A 27,764-nucleotide genomic window follows, 5' to 3' on the forward strand; every position below is an offset into this window, starting at 1 on the left:
TAAAGCAATTGAAGCAAATTCGGCTGAAGGCCCCATACAAAACATCACAATCGTATGCCTTAAGGGCAAGACAAGAACGTTAATTTAAGAGGTATTACAACTCGGCTGAAGGCCACACATCGCACAATAATTTAAGGGCTTAAGGTCTTAAAATATCTGATTTAAAATTCGGCTGAAGGTCCCTATAAGAACAACAATCTCATGCCTTAAGGACAAGACAAGAACATTAATTCAGGATATATAAAACTCAGCTGGAGGCCACTCATCAACCAAATAACTAAAACTCAAACAGGAAAATTACTACGCAACAGACACGGAACGGCGCTCAGAAGTTCCAAGAGTCGGCCTGGAATTGTAACACAAACGCCCGTTTAGGCGAGACAGGCAGCCTGACCCACAATCTCTTAATTGGAAGGAAACCCAACCGACAGACAGCTGGCCGACCAATCAACCAAATCAGTTCCGCTCGACGTAGCCAGAAAAACGACCACAAGATTTCAATAAAACGACACACAGAATATTGTGGTAGCAGGATGAAACGAAGAAATGTAAGCAGTTGAGGCTCGATAGTAAGTTAAGTGAGGACTCAACTTTCATGTGCAAGATCGGTGGGCGACGAACTTAGTAGCGCTCGCCAGCAGCATATCACACTACAACCGCGCGTGCACGCCGCCAGCGGCTACAGCCCAAATCCGTGCGACGGGGGCTTGCTTGTTGCTCCACGCCAACCGACGAACTACACTGCTGGTCTGTCTGCGACTGTTGCTCCATCGCAACTGCACTGCTGGTGCAACTCCAACTCACTGACTTCCTTCAGACGGACGAAGTCCCGGAAACACTGCCTCGGACCCAACCATGCAGAGGAACACAATCGACATCTCTGCACAGGAAGGAACCGACCCAAATACACGTCGTCGATGAGACGACCGACCGAAAGACCAACCAACGGTCGTCCCCACTGGTACTGGCTGTGCCGACCCCACTGGGGCTCCGTGCCCGACTGCACTGGTGCTGCATCACGACCACCCTGCTGGTCCTTCTCTGACTTTCTTCCCTCGGACGGATGATGTCCCGGATACATTGGCTCTGACCCAACCATGCAGAGGAAACACAACTGACATCTCTGCACAGGAAGGAAGCAACCTGTCGCCGATGAGACGACCGACCGAAAGACCAACCAACGGTCGTCCTCACTGGTACTGGCTGTGCCGACCTCACTGGGGCTCCGTGCCTGACTGCACTGGTGCTGCATCACGACCACCCTGCTGGTCCTTCTCTGACTTTCTTCCCTCGGACGGATGATGTCCCGGATACATTGGCTCTGACCCAACCATGCAGAGGAAACGCAACTGACATCTCTGCACAGGAAGGAAGCAACCTGTCGCCGATGAGACGACCGACCGAAAGACCAACCAACGGTCGTCCTCACTGGTACTGGCTGTGCCGACCTCACTGGGGCTCCGTGCCTGACTGCACTGGTGCTGCATCACGACCACCCTGCTGGTCCTTCTCTGACTTTCTTCCCTCGGACGGATGATGTCCCGGATACATTGGCTCTGACCCAACCATGCAGAGGAAACACAACTGACATCTCTGCACAGGAAGGAAGCAACCTGTCGCCGATGAGACGACCGACCGAAAGACCAACCAACGGTCGTCCTCACTGGTACTGGCTGTGCCGACCTCACTGGGGCTCCGTGCCTGACTGCACTGGTGCTGCATCACGACCACCCTGCTGGTCCTTCTCTGACTTTCTTCCCTCGGACGGATGATGTCCCGGATACATTGGCTCTGACCCAACCATGCAGAGGAAACACAACTGACATCTCTGCACAGGAAGGAAGCAACCTGTCGTCGATGAGACGACCGACCGAAAGACCAACCAACGGTCGTCCCCACTGGTACTGGCTGTGCCGACCTCACTGGGGCTCCGTGCCCGACTGCACTGGTGCTGCATCACGACCACCCTGCTGGTCCTTCTCTGACTTTCTTCCCTCGGACGGATGATGTCCCGGATACATTGGCTCTGACCCAACCATGCAGAGGAAACACAACTGACATCTCTGCACAGGAAGGAAGCAACCTGTCGCTGATGAGACGACCGACCGAAAGACCAACCAACGGTCGTCCCCACTGGTACTGGCTGTGCCGACCTCACTGGGGCTCCGTGCCCGACTGCACTGGTGCTGCATCACGACCACCCTGCTGGTCCTTCTCTGACTTTCTTCCCTCGGACGGATGCTGTCCCGGATACATTGGCTCTGACCCAACCATGCAGAGGAAACGCAACTGACATCTCTGCACAGGAAGGAAGCAACCTGTCGTCGATGAGACGACCGACCTAAAGACCAACCAACGGTCGTCCCCACTGGTACTGGCTGTGCCGACCTCACTGGGGCTCTGTGCCCGACTGCACTGGTGCTGCATCACGACCACCCTGCTGGTCCTTCTCTGACTTTCTTCCCTCGGACGGATGACGTCCCGAATACATTGGCTCTGACCCAACCATGCAGAGGTAACACAACCGACGTCTCTGCACAGGAAGGAACCGACCCAAATACACGTCGTCGATGAGACGACCGACCAAACAGCCAACCAATGGTCGTCCGCACGGGTACTGGCTGTGCCGACCTCACTGGGGCTCCGCGCCCGACTGCACCGACCCAAATACACGTTGTCGATGAGACGATCGACCGAATGACTAACCAACGGTCGTCCCCACTGGTACTGGCTGTGCCGTTCTCACTGGGGCTCCATGCCCGACTGCACTGGTGGTGCGTCATGGAAGCCCTGCTGGTCCTTCTCTGAAGACTTTCATCCCTCGGATGGACGACACCCGGAGACCGTGGCTCCGATCCAAGCATGCAGAGGTAACACAACCGACATCTTTGCACAGGAAATAACCGATCCAAATACACGTCGTCGATGAGACGACAGACCGAACGACCAACTAACGATCGTCCCCACTAGTACTGGCTGTGCTGACCTCTGGGGCTCCGTGTACGACTGCACTGGTGCTGCGTCGCGACTGCCCTGCTGGTCCTTCTTCAACTGACTTTCTTCCCTTGGACGGACGATATCCTGAAGACCCTGGCTCTGACCCAACCATGCAGAGGAAACACAACTGACATCTCTGCACAGGAAGGAAGCAACCTGTCGTCGATGAGATGACCGACCGAACGACCAACCAACGGTCGTCCCCACTGGTGCTGGCTGTGCCGACCTCACTGTGGCTCCGTCTCCGACTGCACTGATGGTCTGTCTCGAACCGCTGCCAGACACACAACCACCCGGTAATAATATCGGTCGCTCCAGAGGTGATACGGCAGTGCACTTATCGATAGGCGCTGATGCTGCCGCTCACGGGTAAGTAAGGCAGGAAGTAAGTGACGCCAGTAAATGGAATAAGAAGATGACAAACAATAAATGGCATTAATACGAGCTGCATGGCTCAAACATAGTTACTGTAGAAAAACTGTAAACAGTTTCCAGATTTTTATAATAGTAAAATTATTGTTATTATCTTTCCCAGACTCCTTTATTTACAGCTACAAGTGGTAGACTTAGCCCAGTTTTTATGTTAGGAAGGTTGTTTCATAGCCCTGTTCTTGTTTTGTTCCATCAACATTTTTTTGTATTGTTAAATGTTTTACAGCAACTTTACTCTAAAAGAGTTTATGGATTATCTGTCTTCATTTGTCTAGGCTATGCTTTCTGGAAGATTTTTGCGAGTTCCTCAAAACGGTAGTTGTGGCACTTACCGCAGATTTTATGATTAGTCGACAATTTTCGGGCTCTTCCTACGTCTTGTGCGCTGTTTTCTCCCGTTTTTAATTTAGTCATTGGTCTTGTAAGCTGTCTATAAAATATTGTCTGTTTGTGAGAGAACTGAATACACTGATTTCGAAAACTTTCTCCTCATAGAACGTGTACTTTAGATATCGTATTCAATTGCTAAGCAGAATTAACTGTTGGATGAACCTATGTTGCGCATGTGAACAATGTAGTGAAATAAAACTTTAAACTTCGTGAAACACAAAATTTGAAATAAAGAAAATGAATCCAATTAAATGCCGAAACAAAGTAATTGTGTGCTCAATGAAAACTATTCAGCTAAAACTCAGTACTGAAACACATTGTGAACGATGCGTAATATGAAGTTCAACGTTAAACTAACAGCAAGAATACTCTCAAAAATAAATTACTTCTCTACTAGGACGAAAATAATTGTTTGAAATTAGGAACGCTGTTCACTGAAAGCTAATTTACTTGCTAGCGAGATACCTGACAATCCTGTCTTACACACTGTTTGCACAGGAATGCAAGGTGAGATCTGTCCTGAAATAAAAGTGACTTGCCTCTTGCTCAGCACGCTGTTTTGTGTGTGATGTATTGACGTTCTCGAAAGCAAATATAAATCAACAGATGCAGCAGTTAAAGATAAATAATCTACTCTAAATGCCTTTTGTCAGATACAGTTCTCTGCTTCGTGTGGCGCAAGGTGCAATGCACACACGATAAAATTCAAAAATTTACTATGAATCATGAAGGTAGGTATAAGTTTAAAGAAAATCGTTTTTGAGAAATCAAACTGATTATCGAGAAAAAGACATGACAAAATAAGAAGACTAACAATTACAAAATTCTCTCATTACAAAAATTACAAGCACCCCTTTAAATTCATCCAAAATCTTCACCAATATAGGAAAAAGAAAGTATTGAATGAGTTTCCATCTCCAAAATAAAGTATTCCAGATAGCTTCTCCTAGATTCACAATTACAGATCTCGTTCTATGAAAAACTCAACTACTTGCTACTAGTCCTCAAATAAGACTATCTCAGCGCTTCACAAGCACAGTCTAGCACAACTGACCAACAACTCAATCACAGATAAAACTAAACAGAGTCAAGGTTCTTATTCACTACTCCTACGGTGCATTCATTCACCTTTGTCCCAGTACAGTAAAAGCGTCAAATTATTTACAGTAGCAAGAAACATATGAGAACCTTACGGTCTACCCTAACCTTTCTGGCGCTCCAGGCGATTCGTTTATTATTCCGGTGGGAGGAGAGGTGGATATCAACTTAACACTAATTATTCATTGCGTTCTTACCTCGCTCACATGAATATGTTGTTTCATCGATCTCTCCTAAGCTGCACTCACACCTGACATTGAGGTTGGTTCCTTAAATTGGTATTTAATTGTTACGTATATTTGTAAGAGAGTATTTTGTGTGCTATTGACGTGTTCTGCTCCCGTGCTTAGCTTAAAGGTCAATGTGGCGCGTCGGTTGGCGAGTTGGCGCCGGACGGAACACTGCACTTTTCCTCCTGGGCGGCTAAGGCGATTTGTACTAACTCGTATGTTTTGCTGAATTTATGATATCACTGTTATTTTGTAATTGTTCTTGTTTGTACAGTTTTATTTTAGCTTTGGTGTAGCGAGAGAAGCTACCCAAAGAAGGTATTTTGGAGAGAAACAAGATGGGCTTTAATGATATTAAAGAGATGGAACCCCACCTATCACAATCAAAGGTGGCAGCATAAGCGGTCAAAGACTCTACTAGCAAGTGCATTACCACCTATGGCAAGCTAACATACATCCACAAGCGACAACATCGGCAAGCCCCTGCATATCAGTAAGGTTGACTGGGTATGCCAGCTGCTATTAAAGCCGACCAACAGGCTACAGAAAGGAAACCGACAAGCTCGCACACTGACGCACAAACAAACCGTCAACACTACCCTACACTGTGAACCTATCGGACATAAAACGACGATGAAACTAAGTGTTACAGTTATGCTGATGCTGACCAAGAAATCAACACCGCCACCCAGCGGCAGCCGCCGAGTGACACCACCGTACAACTACAAAGGCATCGACCTGCATGATGCCCACCACTAATAAAGCCTACCCGAACGCTTAATGACACACACACGCATATGTAACACTGCACTGTAAAAATAAGACTGTCTCACAAAGTAAGAGAGATCTGAACTAAACTTGAATTGAACCTAATAAATTTGGAATGGAAAGCTAACACGCAGCGCAGCAACCAACCAGCTACAGAGACTAAAACTTGCCAAAGCGCATTGTAAGGAAATGCAACTGTACTAGTGGTGCACATCACGCTTTACTTGGAACTATTGTATCGCGCTAAGTGCTATGCAGTGGTATGCAATTACAAAACAGATTTCCGTGGGGAGATGGAAGTAATTGAACTTACATCAAATGGTTCAAATGGCTCTGAGCACTATAGGACTTACATCTGAGGTCAACAGTTCTCTAGAACTTAGAACTACTTAAACCTAACTAACCTAAGGATATCACACACATCCATGCCCGAGGCAGGATTAGAACCTGCGACCGTAGCGGTCGCGCGGTTCCAGACTGAAGCGCCTAGAACCGATCGGCCACACCGGCCGGTAATTGAACTTTCTGAATAATGTAGAAGAGGCTAGCATTCAAAAACTGTATTGTGAAACAATGATTTATTGACAGTTACAACAATCTTAACAAAATTCATTTATTATAAGAAAATACAATTACGCCATGTGATTAGTTATTAAAATGGTAAAGGCGTGGTATATTTACACTGAAGCGCCAAAGGAACTCGTATAGGCATGCATATTCAAATACAGAATCACGTGAACAGGCAGAGTACCGACCTGCGGTCGGCGACGCCTATATAAGACAAGTGTCTGGTGCGGTTGGTTGCTGCTGCTACAATGGCAGGTTATCAAGATTTAAGTGAACTCGAATGTAGTGTCATAGTCGGCGCACAGGCGATAGGACACAGCGTCTCCGAGGTAGCGATAAAGTGGGGATTTTCCCGTACGACCATTTCTCGAGTGTACCGTGAATATCACGAATCCGATGAAATATCAAATCTCCGACATCGCTGCGGTCGGAAAAAGATCCTGTAAGAACGGGACCAACGACAACTGAAGCGAATCGTTCAACGTGACAGAAGTGCAACCCTTCCTCAAATTGCTGTAGATTTCAATTCTGGGCCATCAACAAATGCCGGCCACGGTGGCCGAGCGGTTCTAGGCGCTTCAGTCCGGAGCCGCGCGACTGCTACGGTTGCAGGTCCAAATCCTGCCTCAGGCATGGATGTGTGTGACGTCCTTAGGTTTAAGTACTTCTAAGTTCTAGGGGACTGATGACCTCAGATGTTAAGTCCCATAGTGATCAGAGCCATTTGAACCATTTTGAACTATCAACAAATGTCAGCGTGCGACCCATTCAACGTAATATCATCGGTATAGGCTTTCTGAGCTGAAGGCCCACTCGTGTACCCTTGATGACTGCATGACACAAAGCTTAACGCCTCGCCTGGGCCCGTCAACACCACCATTGGACTGTTGATGACTAGAAACATGTTTTCTGGTCGAACGAGTTTCGTTTCATATTGTATCGAGCGAATGGACGTGTACGGGTATGCAGACAACCTCATGAATCCGTACACTTCATCAGGGGACTGTTCAAGGTGTGAAGGCTCTGTAATGATGTGTGGTGTGTGTAGTTGGAGTGATATGAGACCCCTGATACGTCTAGATACGACTCTAACAAGTTACACTTACGTAAGCATGCTGTCTGATCATCTGCATCCACTTATGTCCATTGTGCATTCCGACGGACTTCCAATGCGATACCCCACACGTCCAGAGTTGCTACAGACTGGCTCCAGGAACATTCTTCTTAGTTTAAACACTTCTGCTGGCCACCAAACTCCACACACATGAACATTATTGAGCACATCTGGGATTCCTTGCAACATACTCTTCAGAGGAGATCTCCACCCCCCTAGTACTCATACGGATTTATGGACAGCCCTGCGGGATTCATGGTATCAGTTCCCTTCAGCACTACTTCAGACATGGGTCGAGTCCACGCCACGTCGTGTTGCGGCACTTCTGTGTGCTCGCGGGGTCCCTACACGATATTACGCAGACGTACCAATTTTTTTGGCTCTTCAGTATATAACTGTGAGCAAACCATGTGAGCTGTTAACTTTGCTTGATCTCGTCTCGACAGTCAAACTAACTGACCCGTACCAATAAAGAAAAAATCATACAAAACATTTGCCTCAACGCATGATAAATTATGTGTGGGCAAGCAATTCAGCGACATTATGTGAATATCTACACACTTCTCAAATCGGTCTTTACAAAATCATATTTCCATAAAGCAGCGTCCTCTGCATTTACATCTCTGTGTTTTGCTAGTTATTTCCAGACCGCTCAGTCGCGTGACCAACACCCGACTCTCTCCATTACTTCTCACTGAAAACTACACAGACAACGACAATGCTACAGATCACATTGCTACAGATCACATTGCTTGTACTCGGAACCTCTGTGCCGTAGCATATCGACTATTGAAGACATTAGTTTGAAAAATATCCATTGTACAGATATAAAGTATGACATATCGATTAAAAAAAAAGAGCTCCAGTCATTTTCTGTGAATGCTACAAATAAGCTAGAAACTTTACGCGTGTTAACCAACAGAGGTGGTGCAATGTATAGCACAATGGACCGCAATTGCGAGAACGACGGTTCAGATATGTGTCCGGCCATCCAGATTTAGGTTTTCGTGTTTTCTCTAAATTGCTCCAGGCAAATGCCGGTACAGTTCCTTTGAGACGGACGCATCCAATTTCTCTCCCCATGCTTTGGTAATTTGAGCTTGTGCTCCGTCTTTAAAGATCTCGCTGTCGGCGGGATGTTAAATTCTTCCCTACATGTTCCCGTGTTGACCAGACAACAATGCCAGTTACGACTGCGGTGGGAATGGAATCATGACATTTGACGGTGTATCAGTGTATATGTGTCGAATGGTCGAATGCATCACATTTGTTGTTACATCAGGCCGATATCGTTGTCCAGGCACATCGTCATCTAGACGAACGTCTGCTCGAAACATGTACTATGCCTCGGGCACAGGCCATCGGGGGGTGGGGGGTGGGGGGGGGGGAGTATTACGCTATGGGGAACATTCGCCCGGTCTCCCATGATGCTGCGATAGTTATCAAAGGTATCTTGACAACTATGGGGTAAGTTAACATTATTACAGACGATCTGCATCCCTTCATGTTTGATGTCTTTCCCGACGGTGATGACATCTCCCAGCGGGGTAACTGTCCGTATCACAACGCCAGAGATGATGGTAAAGTCACTTTGATGTCTTGGCCGCTAAATACACCTACATCTCCCAGCGGGGTAACTGTCCGTATCACAACGCCAGAGATGATGGTAAAGTCACTTTGATGTCTTGGCCGCTAAATACACCTACATCTCCCAGCGGGGTAACTGTCCGTATCACAACGCCAGAGATGATGGTAAAGTCACTTTGATGTCTTGGCCGCTAAATACACCTACATCTCCCAGCAGGGTAACTGTCCGTATCACAACGCCAGAGATGATGGTAAAGTCACTTTGATGTCTTGGCCGCTAAATACACCTACATCTCCCAGCGGGGTAACTGTCCGTATCACAACGCCAGAGATGATGGTAAATTCACTTTGATGTCTTGGCCGCTAAATACACCTACATCTCCCAGCGGGATAACTGTCCGTATCACAACGCCAGAGATGATGGTAAAGTCACTTTGATGTCTTGGCCACTAAATACACCTACATCTCCCAGCGGGGTAACTGTCCGTATCACAACGCCAGAGATGATGGTAAATTCACTTTGATGTCTTGGCCGCTAAATACACCTACATCTCCCAGCGGGATAACTGTCCGTATCACAACGCCAGAGATGATGGTAAAGAGACTTTGATGTCTTGGCCGCTAAATACACCTACATCTCCCAGCGGGATAAGTGTCCGTATCACAACGCCAGAGATGCTGGTAAATTCACTTTGATGTCTTGGCCGCTAAATACACCTACATCTCCCAGCGGGGTAACTGTCCGTATCACAACGCCAGAGATGATGGTAAATTCACTTTGATGTCTTGGCCGCTAAATACACCTACATCTCCCAGCGGGATAACTGTCCGTATCACAACGCCAGAGATGATGGTAAAGTCACTTTGATGTCTTGGCCGCTAAATACACCTACATCTCACAGCGGGGTAACTGTCCGTATCACAACGCCAGAGATGATGGTAAAGTCACTTTGATGTCTTGGCCGCTAAATACACCTACATCTCCCAGCGGGGTAACTGTCCGTATCACAACGCCAGAGATGATGGTAAAGTCACTTTGATGTCTTGGCCGCTAAATACACCTACATCTCCCAGCGGGATAACTGTCCGTATCACAACGCCAGAGATGATGGTAAAGTCACTTTGATGTCTTGGCCGCTAAATACACCTACATCTCCCAGCGGGATAACTGTCCGTATCACAACGCCAGAGATGATGGTAAAGTCACTTTGATGTCTTGGTCGCTAAATACACCTACATCTCCCAGCGGGATAACTGTCCGTATCACAACGCCAGAGATGATGGTAAATTCACTTTGATGTCTTGGCCGCTAAATACACCTACATCTCCCAGCGGGATAACTGTCCGTATCACAACGCCAGAGATGATGGTAAAGTCACTTTGATGTCTTGGCCGCTAAATACACCTACATCTCCCAGCGGGATAACTGTCCGTATCACAACGCCAGAGATGATGGTAAAGTCACTTTGATGTCTTGGCCGCTAAATACACCTGACCTCAAGGGGATGGAACGCATCTGGGATGCTATCGGGCGCCAGTTCCGCACCCACAAACCAACGGCCCGTAATTTACGAGAACTGCGCACCCTGTGGTTAGAAATCTGGCGCCACGTATCTCCAAAGCTACCGTGGATGTATCGAACCCATGCCACGCAGAGTCGGCTCCGTATTGAGTAGGGGTTCATAATGTTTTGGCTCATCAGTGCTTTTCACTCCCTTTAACCGTCACACAGGTCGCACGGACATCACGTCGCCTCAGCATGGTCATAGGCACCGATCGATTTTCTACTGTGATACCGGTCGCCACCGATTTGAATTTGGGCCCTTAGAGACGTTTCTACCACGACTGTACGGAGGCTGGTGCACCGCTTAGGCTTCAACACGCAACGAGCGACATCACATCGAATGCCTTCAAATGGTTCAAATGGCTCTGAGCACTATGGGACTTAACATCGGAGGTCATCAGTCCCCTAGAACGTAGAACTACTTAAACCTAACTAACCTAAGGACATCACACACATCCATGCCCGATGCAGGATTCGAACCTGCGACCGTAGCAGCGCCTAGAACCGCTCGGCCACCGCGGCGGGTTCGAATGCCTTCCTACGACTTTTGGCCACTCAATATAAACTAGTAACTCCTCGCTCCCGCTTCTTTAAAAAATCTGATTTCCGTGTATAAAACAGCTTCAATACTCCGTTTTAAAAAGAAAGATGATTTTCCACTAATATCAGTATTTATGACGTCATATCTTATGAATTATGTGTCGGATGATGATATAATTTTGCAAGTATATTCAGTGTTATTTATAGATACTGTCTGCAGAATGTGTAGCCAATAAATTTAACAATGAAGAAGTAATCAATTAAAACGACGTGCCTTATGCGGAAGTTTTACTGAACAATGAAAATGTAGTAAGTGAAAAACCTTTTTCCTTGCATTTTGTGGACATCAGGGAGGAATAGTTTCGAAAAAGTTTGGAATTATATATACTGCTCGTTGGAAATCGCTAAGTACTCTCATTCTCAAACACTGGATGAATATAGTCTGCATAATTTGCGCGCCAAAACTTGCGCTGCCGCAAGACATATGCATAGTATCTAACTCTAATATTCGTCTTATTATATTAAACTTTTAACGTAATATTATACTCCTTAACGAGTATATTACAATAGCATTTCAGATTTTTAAACTCCGTCGATAACTGTGTGAAATATGAAATCAAACTGTTGTTGCTCTGAGAAGACTTTGTATAAATTTCCACAGCTTGATGGAATCCCTATCAGTTACTATACTCAATTTGCCGCCGAATTAGTCCTTTCTGTGAACTAAAAGCTATTATAGATCCCTCGAACAGAAAATCGTGCCCAGTAGTTGGAAGAAAGCATGGGTCACACCTGCCTACAAGAAGGATAGCAAGAAGCGATCCACTAAATTACTATCCAATATCCTTGATATCCGTTTGTTGTAGAATCTTACTTAGAACATATTCCGAACGCAAACATAATGATATATCTAGATCAGAATTACCTCCTGCATACCAGCTGGCAAGGATTTCGAAAACTTAAATCATGTGAAACCTGTTGTGGATTGGCAAACAGCCAATCCACTAGGAGGAAGCCGAAAGGCACGCGTTTAAGCTCACGCAGGCTGGCGTGAGGTCTGGAACAGGACACGGAAATGAGAATAGCCAAAAACGTACGTAGCTGCTGGAATACTTAACTTTAATCCATAATTGGTGAACATCGCTCTTGACGGTACATGTTTTACAGCATCAATAGTAACTAGTAATGGCGCCTTGCTAGGTCGTAGCAAATGACGTAGCTGAAGGCTATGCTAACTATAGTCTCGGCAAATGAGAGCGTAAGTTGTCAGTGAACCATCGCTAGCAAAGTCGGCTGTACAACTGGGGCGAGTGCTAGGAAGTCTCTCTAGACCTGCCGTGTGGCGGCGCTCGGTCTGCAATCACTGATAGTGGCGACACGCGGGTCCGACGTATACTACCGGACCGCGGCCGATTTAAAGGCTACCACCTAGCAAGTGTGGTGTCTGGCGGTGACACCACAAAACCCAACTCGATCTTTTCTGTCATGACCTCCTGAAAGCTATGTGTCAAGGCAGTCAGTTAGATGCAGTATTTCTCGATTTCAGAAAAGCCTTTGACCCAGTACCACACCTACACTTATTATCGCATATGTGTCAGACGAAATTTGTGACTGGATTGAGGATTTATTGATACGGAAGACGCTGCATGTTATTTCGGATGGAGAGTCATCGACGGATACAGAAGTAATTTCGCGTGCGCCCCAGGGAACTGTGTTAGGTCCCTTACTCCTCGGATTGTATATTAATGACGTTGCGGAGAAAAATAATAGAAAGCTGAGACTTTTCGCAGCATTCTGGGTATATTGGAACAGCAACTCATGTTTAGATTGTGATGCCAAAAGAGACAGGCAGAGTTGCAACTAAGACGAATGTTTATTTAGTCGATGACCTGTTTCAGGCTACGCCCATTCTCAAACCAACCGATGTTTGCCAAGTAAAATGTCCGTCAAAATAGCTGTAAACAAAGTGCGTATATATGCCTATAGTCCTTAATAAACATCCATTTTAGTTGCAACTCTAGGTGTCTCTTTCTGCGTCACTTAGAAGGGACATGAAACAATCGCAAAGGCTCAGTCGTGGGCAAAGTAGTTAGCAGACTACAATTTATTGGTAGAGTACTGGGGAAATGCAATTAAATTTAAAGAATATTGCTTACAAATCACTCGTGCTACCCATCCTAGAATATTGCTCAAGTGTGCTCGTACCAAAAAGAACTAACAGGGGTATAAAAGTGTACAGAGAAGGTCAGCACGAATGGTCACAGGTTTGTTTGACCCACGGGAGAGTGTCACAGAGGTGCTGAAAAAACTGAACTGCAAGACTTCTGAAAATAATATAAGCAACCCCGACAAAATCTACTAACAAATTTTCACGAACCGGCTTTAAACGATCTCTAGGAATATACACACTAAAACCCGCTACTATCGCAGCCATAGAGATAGTGAGGACAGGACTAGATTAATTGCAGCACCCATAGAGGCATTTAAACAATCATTCTTTCCGCACTTCATACGTGAATGGAATGGGATAAAGCCTTAAAACAGGCAGAATGGGACGTACCTTCTGCCACACAGTTCACAGTGGTTCGCAGAGTGTGGATGTAGATGTAGGTGCAAGTAGGCAACCTGCAAATGCCACTGTGCCATGCGCTCACTTTATCGGTTTACTAATATACAGGGTCAAGAAAAATTCACGCACTCGGACTTCGCAAGCGACTCCTTATATACTAGCAATACAAAAATATTTGTCACAAAATTTCGTCCAGCGCACATTTCGGGCAGTAAATGGACGTTAAAGAGTGGTAATCAAGTGTACAGTAAGTACCTCTGTCAGGATAATGGAGGCCTTCTGTGCGTATGATTCATTGGTTAGCGTGTTGGAATAGCATGCAGGAGGTCGAGGGTTCTATTGTGAGTCGAGGCTTATTTATTAGCTAAAAGCAGTCTGTGTGGTAAGGTATCGGGCGTCTTAATCGTAATAGAGCGATTGCAGTGAATCTTCTACACAACATTTGCAGTTACGTTCTACGAACACAGAAATGGAAATGTAATCGTTTTCACTGGCCATCTTTTAAAGAAGTCTTTTACACGTCATGGGCGCGAATTGTTTCGCACCACTGCAGCTGCTAGATTCGATACTTGTTTTATGTTTACCCTTCCCCAATGGTCCCATCGATTAATACCAACTATTATTCATTAGGTTACCTTCCATCTGGAAAGCAGTTGCACTCATTGACTGTTATATTGACTTGTAAATTACAGATTGCAGCAATCAGTCGTCCTTTTTAAATTTTATTATGCAGATCTAGGTTTCGGCTAGAAGCTAGCCATTCTCCCTTTTGATCGGCCTTCATCCACAGTTCATTGAATGAGTAGTATTCAATGAACTGTGGGTGAAGTCGAATCAACAGGGACTTACATGCTTTGAGCGAAGATAGTGCATTGAGAATGGCTAGCTTCTAGCCGAAATCTAGATATGCATAATAAAATTTAAAAAGGACGACTGATTGCTGCAATCTATAATTTACAGGCCAACTATTATTGTTGGCACGTTCATGTACATTATGTTTCGTTACGGCCTTATGTCACCAGTAGGGCTAGCGACGTGCTTTCCAAATAATTTCGATGGCACCATTAGGGGAGGGTACACAGAAAACAGGTTTGGAATCTAGTAGATGCATTGGCGCGAAATATATCGCGTCCACGACGTGCAAAAGGCTGCTTTAAAAGCGGACCAATGAAAACGATTGCACTTCCATTTCGGTGTTCATAATACATAACTGCATTATGTTCTGCAGAAGACCCACTGTAATATCCTTATGACGATTAAGACGCCAGATACCGTACCAGACAGACTGTGTTTAGCAAATAAAAACAAACGTTCCTCGACCCAAAATCGAACTCTCGACCTCCTGCATGTTAGCCCAAAATTCAGTCCACTGCACCAACTGTACAGCACCAGGACACCAGCTGACAGAGGTAGTTACCGCATATGTGATTACACTGTTGTCAGATTGCCAATCTTTGGCGTCCATTTACTGGCCGAAATACGCGTAGTACGATATTTTGTGACAGACATTTTTGTATTGCCAGTATGTGAGGAATCGTGCTGCGAAGTTCAAGTGCGCGAGTTTTTCTTCATTCTGTAGATAGGTTGTATCATCTGCCGTAATGTTATACACATGAAAATGCTTATAAAGCGTTCAGCGTAGAAACAGGACGTATGTGTTTTGTACTTCCGGAGCTGCGCTTCTGCGTGCGTCTACGTACCTCGCAGAGAAAGTCTGCAAGCAGCAGTAGCGAGGGAAACGCACTCCAGTTGCTGGGCGAAAGTTGCGGCCGTGAACATGGCCCCACAAGTAGGGAGTGGAGTGGGGCAGAACCTGTCGGCCACTGCGGCTGCTCATTGCTGCGACGGGCGGTAGCACCGCGTCATCGACTGCCGATACCAGTCGTCTAACAACTACTCGTGATTCTGAGGGCATTCGGACTGTCTTTATCACAACAATAGTAAGACTAACAACTCTTGCACCCAACTCGCTGACAAGAATAATACGCAGATTAGTGGAAAAGAAAAATGAAGATCTTTTAGATGGCAATTAGTTTCGATTTAGGGGGATGGGGGGGGGAGGGGGCAGTTTCGACGTTGCGTTTAATAACTGAAGCAAGAGTTAACAAAAATCAAGTGACTTTTATAGCATTTGTAGACCTATAAAATATGTTAGATAATGTAAAATGGCATAAGAGGGGTGATATACTCAAGAAAACAGGCGAAAGCTATTGGGAATGAAAGATTCATTTCAGAAGTTCTCCACCCCGTAACGTAGAACTGAAGAAAACAATTTATTTTAGAAAATTCCTTTAAAAGTCTTCAATATAACATCCATTCTTGCTTATGACTGCATCCCAACGTTTTGGCAACTTCTGTACCGCGGATAGGGCACCTTCATTGTTGTGCTGCCTGATTACTGGAGTCGCATCAGTGTTTTCCACAGAGTTGTTTCTTCAATTTGGGAAACGAAGTTGGTGGGCTCGTGCAGTACAGTATGGTGGGTGGATAAGTGTTTCCCATCCATATTTGTCGAGTGTTTCTCTCACTGGTAGGGCAATGTGAGGTTCAAATAGTTCAAATGGCTCTGAGCACTATCGGACTTAACATCTGAGGTCATCAGTCCCCTATAACTTAGAACTACTTAAACCTAATTAACCAAGGGACATCACACACATCCATGCCCGAGGCAGGATTCGAAACTGCGACCGTAGCGGTCGCGCGGTTCCAGACTGAATCGCCTAGAACCGCCCGGTCACATCGGACGGCTGGCAATATGATGTCCTGCATTATTGTGCAAAATGAAGGCAGCAGCCGCAAGATGTCTGGCTTTCATTGACGAATTTTCGGGTGCAAAACATTTTCCAGTAACAGTTTGTAGTTCATTTCTGTTACAGACGTCCCCTGGGACACTCGGTTTGTAGCTAGGGGCGCGCGGGATTAGCCGAGCGGTCTCAGGTGCTGCAGTCATGGACTGTGTGGCTGGGCTCGGCGGAGGTTCGAACCCTCCCTAGGGCATGGGTGTGTGTGTTTGTCCTTAGGATAATTTAGGTTCAGTAGTGTGTAAGCTTAGGGACTGATACCTTAGCAGTTAAGTCCCATAAGACTTCACACACATTTGAACATTTTTGTAGCTATGACTCCACTCATGTCATACGCAAGAACATTATCAGTTTCACCTTTGATCGTTAGCGTCGGAAATTTTTCAGGCATGGACAATCGGAATTTTACAATTGTGACGACTCAGACTTCAGTTCTGGTTCAGAATCTCATATCCAGGTTTCATCAAGTGCAACAATCCTTTTCTGAAACTGTTCTCCTTCTGATCGATATCGTTGAAGCAATTCCGAAAGTTTTGCGATATTATGCAGAACTCATCTAGCAGCAACTTTTCTCGTCTTTAACTTTCCAATTAGGATTTTGTAAATTGAAGTGAGAGATATTCTGACCTCATATGCAATGTCCTAACATGTTTTTCGTCCATCCCCTCTGAAAATTTCAGTAAAAATAACCTGAGATATGTAGTCTGTTGCAGTTGATGACCTTCCACTTCTTGGGTTGTTTTCAGTGCTTACCCGACCTCACGAAAACGAATTGACCACCAGAATATTGGACTGTGACCCACTACAGTATTCCCACACACACCTTTCTCAAAACTGAACATTTCTGTTGGGTTCTTTCCACATAAAGATTTGATTTTGATGAGCGCTCGTAGGAACGCTGGTCACTACATATAATCCGACCCGAGTCGGTTTCAGCTTTCATTTTAAAACTGAGTTACCCACAACACAGCCACGCAAACCAGCCACCACTTACACGGCCGTCACGCCTAACGTTTCGCTCACAACTGACAGGAATTTCAACTTGATCGCGCCACGGTAACGGTCGTACATGTACTGTGTGCAGGACTTTTGAAATGATTCTCGTATATAATATGTACAGAAATCAAGAGCGAAAAATAAGAATGAAAGATCAAGAACGAAGTGGTCGGGTGAGAAACGTTATACGACAAGGATGTTGTAATTTCGTCCCTGCTATCCTATCTATACGTCCGACTAGCAACGACGGAAATAAAAGAAAGGTTCATAAGTGAGATTTTTAGGGTGAAAAGCTCTCAGTGATAAGGTTCAGTGATAACATTGCTATCGTCTGAGAGAATGAGGAAGAATTGCAGAACCCTCTAAATGTAATGGAAAGTCCATTGATCACACACCGCGAATTAAGAGTAAACCGAACAAAGACTACAGTAAGGTGCAGTAACAAGAGGGAGATCAGCAATAACACAAAAATTCGAGATCACGAAGTAGACGGAGTTAAGGAAAATAAAGGATGCAAAATAGCACGACGGACGAAACAAGCAGGACATTCTTGTCCAATAGTAGCCGACTAATAACAAACAGAGCCATTAACGCGAGGAAAAATTTCTGAGATTGTACGTTTTGTGCACAGCCTTGTATGGAAGAGAAACATGGACTGTGGGAAAACAGGAAAAGAAGAAGAATCGAAGCGTGATATATTGTGCTATATAAGCACGTTGAACGTTAGGTTGACTAATAGCCTAGGTTAGTGAACTGTAGAGGGTAAAAACCGTGTGGGAAGACAGACACTGCACTGTATTCAACACATAACTAAAGACGGATGCAACTGCTCCTCTGACTGGCCTTTCCTACTACAGTATTTTACGGATTATAAGATGCACCTTAATTTAAGTAGTTCATTTTAAAAAAATATTTCACCATTTTTATTATTAGATAGCAAGGACAGACTAAAAAAAAATCTTAGTTTATAAAACCGGACTGGTCTTTAAAATCCCTGAAAATCATCATCTGAACTTTCTTCTTCTTCTTCCTTTTCGTCATCATCGTTGTCCTCTTCATGTATAACATTATCTTCACTCATGTCCATTATAATTATCCGGGCTGTTATGCCGTGGTCGGTTGATGAATTCTGTGTCGATTCCCAACGTTTCGTCTCCGACTGCGGGAGACATCTTCAAGGGGGTCCGTAGCTCGATGGAAGGTCCAACACACCCACTGGCTCACTGCCATCGAGAGCGTTACTTATACCGCACTGCTAGAAAGATTTGAAAATGATGTCTTATTTCACTCTAGACCTCGACAGTTTTAACCACTGACACTCTTGTTTGACTGTAGGTAGTTTTAAATCCCACCTCGGCCTGAATTCATGTTGGTTTCTTCCATCAGCCATTTTTTCCATTCCTCTCTCGTACACACTTTAAATGGTTTATTTATCGAGACATCAAGAGGTTGCACTTGTTAAAAAAATCCTCCATGAATAACAGCAAGCTATGAATTTCCCTGTCTCAATTTCTGTCCCACAGAATTTTTTAAACGACTATTAAACTAATCTAGCAACAGAAGAGAACTCTTCTTCAATAATGCACCTTTTCATCTTTCCCACACTGTTAATCCATAATTTCATATCAGCCTCGTCCAACCAACACTTCCCATGCACGTGAACAACACCGGTGGTATTTCAGAAGCTTTTGGCATTGTTTTACGTTTGAAAATAATCGATGGATTACGTTTAGTACCACCAGAACAACATGAAGTGACAACAGTGTAATTTCATATTCAGTTGTTTGTATAGTTAAGAGTTTCAGCACCTTTCATGGCAACAGTACTGCTACTCGGCACAGCAAATGTCAGAGGAGTTTTGCCCATGTCCATTGTTTGATTTAGTTCCACACTCGTTTTCTTTCAGTGTTGAATAACAAAGCGATGGAAAGATATTTTCTCTTCATACTTTTGTGTGATTTTCTGAGATATTTTAGTTTTGGTTCGCATGCCACGTGCTTGACGCTTCATAAACCTGTAGTACCAACCAACTCCACCCTTAGGCTGTTAAATTCCACTGCAGCGCTAGCTTACGAGCGTGTATTTGAGTCATTTTTCTATTAATTCCAATGTCATTTTGACGGTGTTCTTTAATCATTTTGCATTCAGTCCTCTATTTCCTCATTATTTTCACGTCTTCCTTATTAGCCCGCCAGTAGCGAATGGGTTTTTTCTGTAGGTGAAGGGCCGTAATGCCGCGCAGCTGCTCTGTTTCCATGTTCTTCTGCATTTGCTATTACTTTCAATTTATAGCCCGCATCATACGTATACCTTTTACTTTTTCCCATTACTAAACTAGCTATTAACAAAAATATTGTACTGTTACTTTCAATGCAAGTTCAGTGGTAACGTAGACTGCAGTGACGCATCATAGGCTAGACATTGTTCTGGGTTTATGATGGTGGGGCCTGAAGGAGACAGTGTTAGCAAACTTGTGAATCCCCGCAACCGAAGTTCGTCGCATCGGTTCGTTGCTGCTGCCAGTTGAATCCAATGTTGCCAGAGATAGGTTTCCCGCGCCGTCGAATATGTGACCATTTTTAAGAGTGGCGGATATTTTAAATCAAACGCTGGAGATTTTTGTATTAGTTTCGAGTATAACACCTTCCTGGATTTTGTAGGCCATTTTTCGAAGAAAAAAGTACGTCTTACAGTCCGTAAAATACGGTAGTTGTTTTACGTATGTGTTCATTCCACTTTAGGTCACACCGTATGATCACTCTCAGGAATTTTACGGTAGTTCCCCTTTTCAGTGATTTGTCCTCAGTAGTGTAATCGAACAGTAGTGGATCTGTTCGCCTATTTACGCGGAATACGCTACATTTGTTTACGTTCAGTAAACTGCATGTCCATGCACCAACTGTAGATTCTTTGCAGGCCTTCCTGAATGTCACTGCAGCCATCTGACACTACAGACTTCCCGTAGACACGAGCTTCGACCTCGAATAGTTCGCGATATACACTAGATTGTCCTATATCGTTTCCTTGGTGTACTCCAGGAATTACCTTCACATCTGTCGATTTTGTTCCGGCCGGCCGCTGTGACCGAGCGGTTATAGGCGCTTCAGTCCGGAACCGCGCTGCGGCTACGGTCGCAGGTTCGAATCCTGCCTCGGGTATGGATGTGTGTGATAACCTTAGGTTAGTTAGGTTTAAGTAGTTCTAAGTCTAAGGGACCGATGACCTCAGATGTTAAGTCCCATAGTGCTTAGAGCCATTTGAACCATTTTGTTCCGTTCAGAACGGTATGTTGTGTACTATCTGGAAATAAATTTTACATCTAATCACAAATCTAGTGTGATACTAGGCAAACACCTACACTGAAGTGATAGAATGCATAGGATAGCGATATGCACATGTACAGAGGCCGGCAGTATTGCGTACACAAGGAATAAAAGGGCAGTGCACTGGCGGAACTGTCATTTGTACTCGGGTGAGTCATTTGAAAAGGCTTACAAATGATTATGGTCGCACGATGGGACTTTGCAGACTCTGAACGCAGAATGGTTGTTGCAACTACACGCATGGGACATTCCGTTTCGGAAATCGTTGAGAATCCGGTATTCCGAGGTCCATAGTGAAAATAGTGTGCCGAGAATACCAAATTTCAGGCAGTACGTCTCACTGCGGACAGTCCAGCAGCTGACGGTTCTCACTTAATGGCTGAGAGCAGCGGCGTTTGCATTGAGTTGTCACTGATACCAACAAGCAACACTGCTTGAAATAACTGCAGAAATCAATACGGGACGCAACGATGAACCTATCCGTTAGGACAGTGCGGCGAAATTTGGCGTTGTTGGGCTAAGGCAGCAGTCGCCTAAAGTGACTTTGCTAAGGTACATAATTTTGAAAACTAAGCTACCGACGAGGTGGCGCAGTGGTTAGCACACTGTACTCGCATTTTGGAGGACGACGGTTCAAATCCACATCTGGCCAACCTGATTTAGGTCTTCTGCGATTTCCCTAAATCAGTCCAGACAAATGCCGAGATGGTTCCTTTGAAAGGCCACGGAGGATTTCCTTTCCTGTCCTTGGCACAGTCCAAGCTTGTGCTCCGTATCTAATGACCTCACTGTCGACGGCACGTTAACCCCAATCTCCGCCCCAGATAGCTGAGTGGTCAGCGCGACGGAATGTCGTACCTAACGGCCCGGATTCGATTCCCGGCTGGGTCGGAGATTTTCTCCGTTTAGGGACTCGGTGTTGTGTCGTCCTTATCATCATCATTTCATCCCCATCGACACGCAAGTCGCCGACGTGGCGTCAACTCGAAAGACTTACACTAGGCGAATGGTCTACTACTCGACGGGAGGCCCTAGCCACACGGCATTTCCATTTCCATTAACCACAATGTTCCTTTCTTTGAAAACTAAGCTTCCTATATGTCTGAAACGAAGAATGACTCATCGGTTTTGAGGTATGCGAGGAACATTCGAAAACTGAGCGTTGGTTACGGAGCCACATGTTGCATATTGTTCATTGACTTCCAGAAGGCATTCGGTATAGTTCCACTCTGTCGTTTAGTGAACAAAATACACTGAGGAGACAAAAGCCATGGGATACCCCCTAATATCGTGTCGGAATCCTTTTGCCCGCCGTAGTGCATTAGCTTGACTCGGTATGGACTCAATATGTCGTTGGAGCTCCCCTGAACAAATACAGAGCCATGCTGTGTCTACAGCCGTCCATAATTGCGAAGTGTTGCTGGTGCAGCATTTTGCGCACGAACTGACCTCTAAATTATTTACCTTAAATGTTTGATGGGATTCATCTCGGGCGGTCTAGGTGACCTAACCATTCACTCGGATCGTCCAGAATGTTCTTCATAACAATTGTGAACAACTGACGACCAGTGACATAGTTCATTGTCGTCCATAAAAATTCCATAGTTGTTTGGGAACATAAAGTCCATGAACGACTGCAAATGGTCTCCAAATAAAAAATGGCTCTGAGCACTATGGGACTCAACTGCTGAGGTCATAAGTCCCCTAGAACTTAGAACTACGTAAACCTAACTAACCTAAGGACAACACACACATCCATGCCCGAGGCAGGATTCGAACCTGCGACCGTAGCGGTCGCGCGGTTCCAGACTGTAGCGCCAGAACCGCTCGGCCACCAGCGGCCGGCAGGTCTCCAAATAGATGAACGTAACAATTTCCAGTCAATGGTCGGTTAAGTTGGACCACAGGACCGAGTCCATTCCATGTAAACACAGCCTACACCATTACGGACCCACCACCAGCTTGCACAGTGCCTTGTTGACAACTTGAGTCATGGCTCCGTGGAGGTCTGCACTACACTTGAATCCTACCAATAGCTCTTACTAATTGAAATCGGGATTCATCTGACCAGGCCACGGTTCTCCAGCCATCTAGGGCCCAACCGATGTGGTCACGAGACCAGGCGAGGCTCTGCAGGCTTTTTCGTTATGTTAGCAAATGCAAACGATCGTAAAGGTGCCGAATGGCATTCTGCGATAGACTGTCTCAAGCATCTTGCACCATTTGTGCAATTCGGTAATAGTTGTTGCAGGCCCTGTGTAACCTCCCCACAAAAAAAATTTAAATTAATATATGAACCATGTATAAACTCCCCACAGAATATATTAAATTAAATGAATTTTCAATATTGTAACCTCTGAACAAAATTGGCTCCCATTTACAATCTCTGTGCAGAAATGCATTCACATTTAATGTTCCCACAAAATTCTTTTCTCATTTAATGTTAAGTTCGAAACAGAAAAATTCCTAAACACCAAAATAATAAAAAAATTCAGTAACCTGGTAAATTTTATGACGACAGCAGCGCTGCGCCACGGCCCTGTACTCTGAATAAAAAAAAAGCAAAAAATTCTTACCTCAATAAAAACTGCGAATATATCTACTTTTACAGAAAAAATTTTCGGCACAGCTCCGTGCAATGCTGGCCTATGCTTTGTGACTCGTGAAAGGAATTAATTATTCATTGGATAAAATCTTTAAATTGAAATGAATGCTTTTTTTAAAAAAAATTACTTTATATTATAAAAATTATTATTGGGGCATTTTTTTGAAAGAAATTAAATGACAGTTAACATACATTATTAGATATGCGCAAGGCTGCTTCTTTACCTTCTCCAATAATACTCATCCTCCAGAGCCCCGACCAGAGCAGACTGCCGACACGCGCCGACTACCGCCGACTCACGCAGACTACAGAAGACTACTGCAGACTGATGCCGACTAGCGACAAGCAACAACTAACTAAATACTGCTCTCTGGTCAGAGACTCTCCTAAGTCTTGCCTGTTGAAGGCAGCGCATACATCGCATACCTCTTACACCTGGAGAACGAGTACGTTCACGCTTAATCATGTCCCGTATGCGTTTATCTCGAGAGACCTAATGATCTTGCTGGCCAGAGCAGTTGTGCACCATGAAGAGCACGTTACGTCGCAGCAAACGTATACGACGGACGTGGATTGTCCTGTTGAAAAGGCACATCACCTTCCTGACGAAGAAATGGCAGTATCACTGGGATAATAGCCTGTGCAATGTAACAATCACTGGTTATTTGAACCTGCAGAAGCACCAAATGTGACCGCAAGTTATAATCATGTCCCCCTGACACGATGAAGCCTGGCATGAGACCTGTGCGTCATGGACGAATGCGCTCTGGAATAGACCATACACATGTATGTCCATCACTCGCATATAGACAGAACCTATTCTTATCACTGAAGATTCTCCAGTCAACCCTTTCACTACACCCAAGTAGCCATGGGTGGTGGTGTCAGTGGTAGCCTGACCAGAGGCACGTGTGGTCTCAATCCTGCTAGAAGGAAGCGGTTCCCAGTGGTCCCTCATGACGCATCCTGGATTTCGTCCCTGGAGATATCCAGTCGACCACCGCTGCTAGCACAGTGCGTCGATATTGACGTGCGTCCAGAACACAGCCTACAGGTGTGGGAATCATTCACAGATCATTGTTGAAAGCAGCCACACACATCAATACATTGTGGTCGAAATGCGCATCAGGAGGTCTATACGCCCATACAGCTTCCCGCAGGCCCTCACTGTGACCCCGTTCAAATGGCTGAAGCTGTTGAACAGGAGGAAGCACTCGTCGACAGGGCATGGTTTACTCGAGAATGAATGTTGCTAACACTGTTCACCTCTAATCTTAGCACAGTTATTGCCTGCAGCCTCAAAACAGAGGAATCCTGAGCGGCATCTGATTGCTGATGACCAAGAAAGATGAATACCTACAACTGCAACCCTTCAATATGCATATATTACAGAATGGTTCCACTGAAGACAGTCCTTCTGACTGTTGCTATTTTTTTCGACGGTGCGTAAAATCTTATATAGAGAGAAATCACAATGATTTAATATTATATTTATACTGACCTCATAGATACTGAGCCATGCTGCGGCTTGCGTTGGTGCTGTTTGTAGGTTTTCGCCCTCACTTGGAGTCCAGACGGTATCGTCTAGTTGGCATGGTTCCGTTTGTTTGTCTTCTTTTCGTGTTGACTGGCGCCACTCGTTTCGCAAGGGTAGCCAGTCCGCTAGTGGCAGCAGTGGCGATTATCGGTTGCTGTTGGCCAATCTTTGGGGCGACGTCGTTGTTTTTCCAGGTCGTGTGAGTGTGCGAGTTCGGTTGGGGACTCAGGAGGAGCCAGGTCCACACAGTGCGGGAACATGCTGGGACCGTTGGCGGCACGCATGGGCTGCTGGGTGGAAGGGCTGTGGTCACGAGGGTGTACGACCTCGTCGTAAACCGGATCCACGAAGCTTTAAGAAGAGTGCATTTCAATCCAAGTAGAGAAACCTCCACCATTGTCATATCTCGCGGTTCTCCAGTGACTTGTGTTCGTGTTGCTGCTCATAGTGTCGCCAAGGCGGAGAGCAGCGAGTGGAGTGCTTCCGGCTTTAGCGTATCGTTACATCGTTGCATTTGGTTTATCGCACGTCAGGTAGCTTCAGCAAGATTGTCATTAGTCATTCGTTAGACTGACACTAGTCTGATTTACCATCTTGTGAAGTGAATGCAACTCTTGGCTGTCTATCTCATCGCTCGCGAAAGTGTTTGCTGCCGGACTTTCTCAGAGGTCGATTCCTGGAGCACCGTCTGTGGCCCCCTGGTTCTTGTAAGACATGTGTGTTCTAAAAGGAGGTCTGATGGCCAGTAGTTCACTGTAACGCTCCTTTATTCCATGCTTCTGCTGTGTTCGTGGCGACTTACCTTTAGTATTTCAATACCTGTAAGTTGTAAATTGCAGCGAGTTCTTAAACAGTTCTTAATTTATTGCCATTCTTGGCGTGTAAGGCCTTCAGCCGTGATTGTGGTTGCTTGCCTTAAAATTCTAATTTGGTATTTGTATTTACGCAGTAAGCCTTTAAAACTTTATTTACTGCCATTCTGGGATCTGATGCTTCTGCTGTGTTTGTGGCGACTTTAATATTTCAATACTTGTGAATGTAAGTTGCAGCGAGTTTTAAATAATTCTTAATTTATTGCCATTCCTGGCGTGTAAGGCCTTCTGGCCAGATCACATTGGCTTGCTTTTAAAACATTATCTTCTGTATCTGAATTCAATGGTGATTTGCTAAATTGTAACTGAAAACACTATTTTTTACACAGTTGTTTATTCCTTCATTAATAACGTGTGGTTTTATTTATTGTTGAATCTGGAATTACTAGTTTAAAATAAATGTGTGTAACTGTAATAGGCAACCAATAGTGACTGATCACGGCCCCGTCCACAATCGTAACGGAATCCTGCCTTCCCTTGACTACCAGGTTTCAGATACAATATTTATTGCTAAATAATCTTGAGATACTATCAGCCATAGACAAAACAGAACATAGAAGAAAGAACTTACATTGGTGTGAAGCATACGCCTGAAGATTAGAATGTTGATGTAAACCCATGGTTAATTTTGTGTAAGAATCATCACACGGCCAACATGTGTCGTTGGAAGGAACTTTCAAATGTAATTTACGTATGGTAAAACAGGTAAGGCAGTAATACTTCTCCTTTGACGAAATAGTTCATGGATGAATGACCACGTTTCTAGGACTGTAAATAAGCTCAGAAAATGTCACTTGTTGGATAACGATTGGATTTACGAATCCAGTTTTATGGCACCATTCGATAAGATTGTTAATACGATAATAGCGTATGGGGCCTGAAGATGGCAATAGTGAATTGCCGAACTGGTAGCATTTGAGATATAAAATAAAATAAACCAAACCATACTGCTGTTGGTAAAGTGTTTGAATCTAGAAATACGTACCAGCCGATGTTCCCCAGACCATAATGGACCGACAGAGACTGATGATGGCGGCCGGCCGCGGTGGTCTCGCGGTTCTAGGCGCGCAGTCAGGAACCGTGCGACTGCTACGGTCGCAGGTTCGAATCCTGCCTCGGGCATGAATGTGTGTGATGTCCTTAGGTTAGTTAGGTTTAAGTAGTTCTAAGTTCTAGGGGACTAATGACCACAGTAGTTGAGTCCCATAGTGCTCAGAGCAATTTGAACCATTTTTTTTATGATGGCAATGTTGTCGCTTGCCGAAATATTGTGTGCTTTGAACACTGACGTCCGGCCGTTCATCCACGAACTATCTAGTCATGAAGTAAGCCGGGAAAGGCTGAAGAATCACATACGTTTCCTTCATTGGCTGCTTGTTTTCTTCAGCGCACATCTCAACATAAAGAACAAGATGAATTTTTCTTCTGTTCAAGACTCTCTCCTGCTGGTTTTATACGCAAACAGTTATGCTTCGATGAGCCTTTTAATACTGACAAGCTACATTTAGCAACGATCGCGTTGGTTGGTTCAAATGGCTCTGAGCACTATGGGACTTAACTTCTGAGGTCATCAGTCCCCTAGAACTTAGTACTACTCAAACCTAACTAACCTAAGGACATCACACACATCCATGCCCGAGGCGGGATTCGAACCTGCGACCGCAGCAGTCGCGCGGTTCCAGACTGTAGCGCCTAGAACCGCTTGGTCACCCTGACCGGCGATCGTGTTGGGATCAAGACTATACTTTTGTGCTAGTTCTAATGTAAGCATGAT

This window comes from Schistocerca nitens, chromosome 7 (assembly GCF_023898315.1).
Source record: "Schistocerca nitens isolate TAMUIC-IGC-003100 chromosome 7, iqSchNite1.1, whole genome shotgun sequence".
In the NCBI taxonomy this organism is placed as follows: domain Eukaryota; kingdom Metazoa; phylum Arthropoda; class Insecta; order Orthoptera; family Acrididae; genus Schistocerca; species Schistocerca nitens.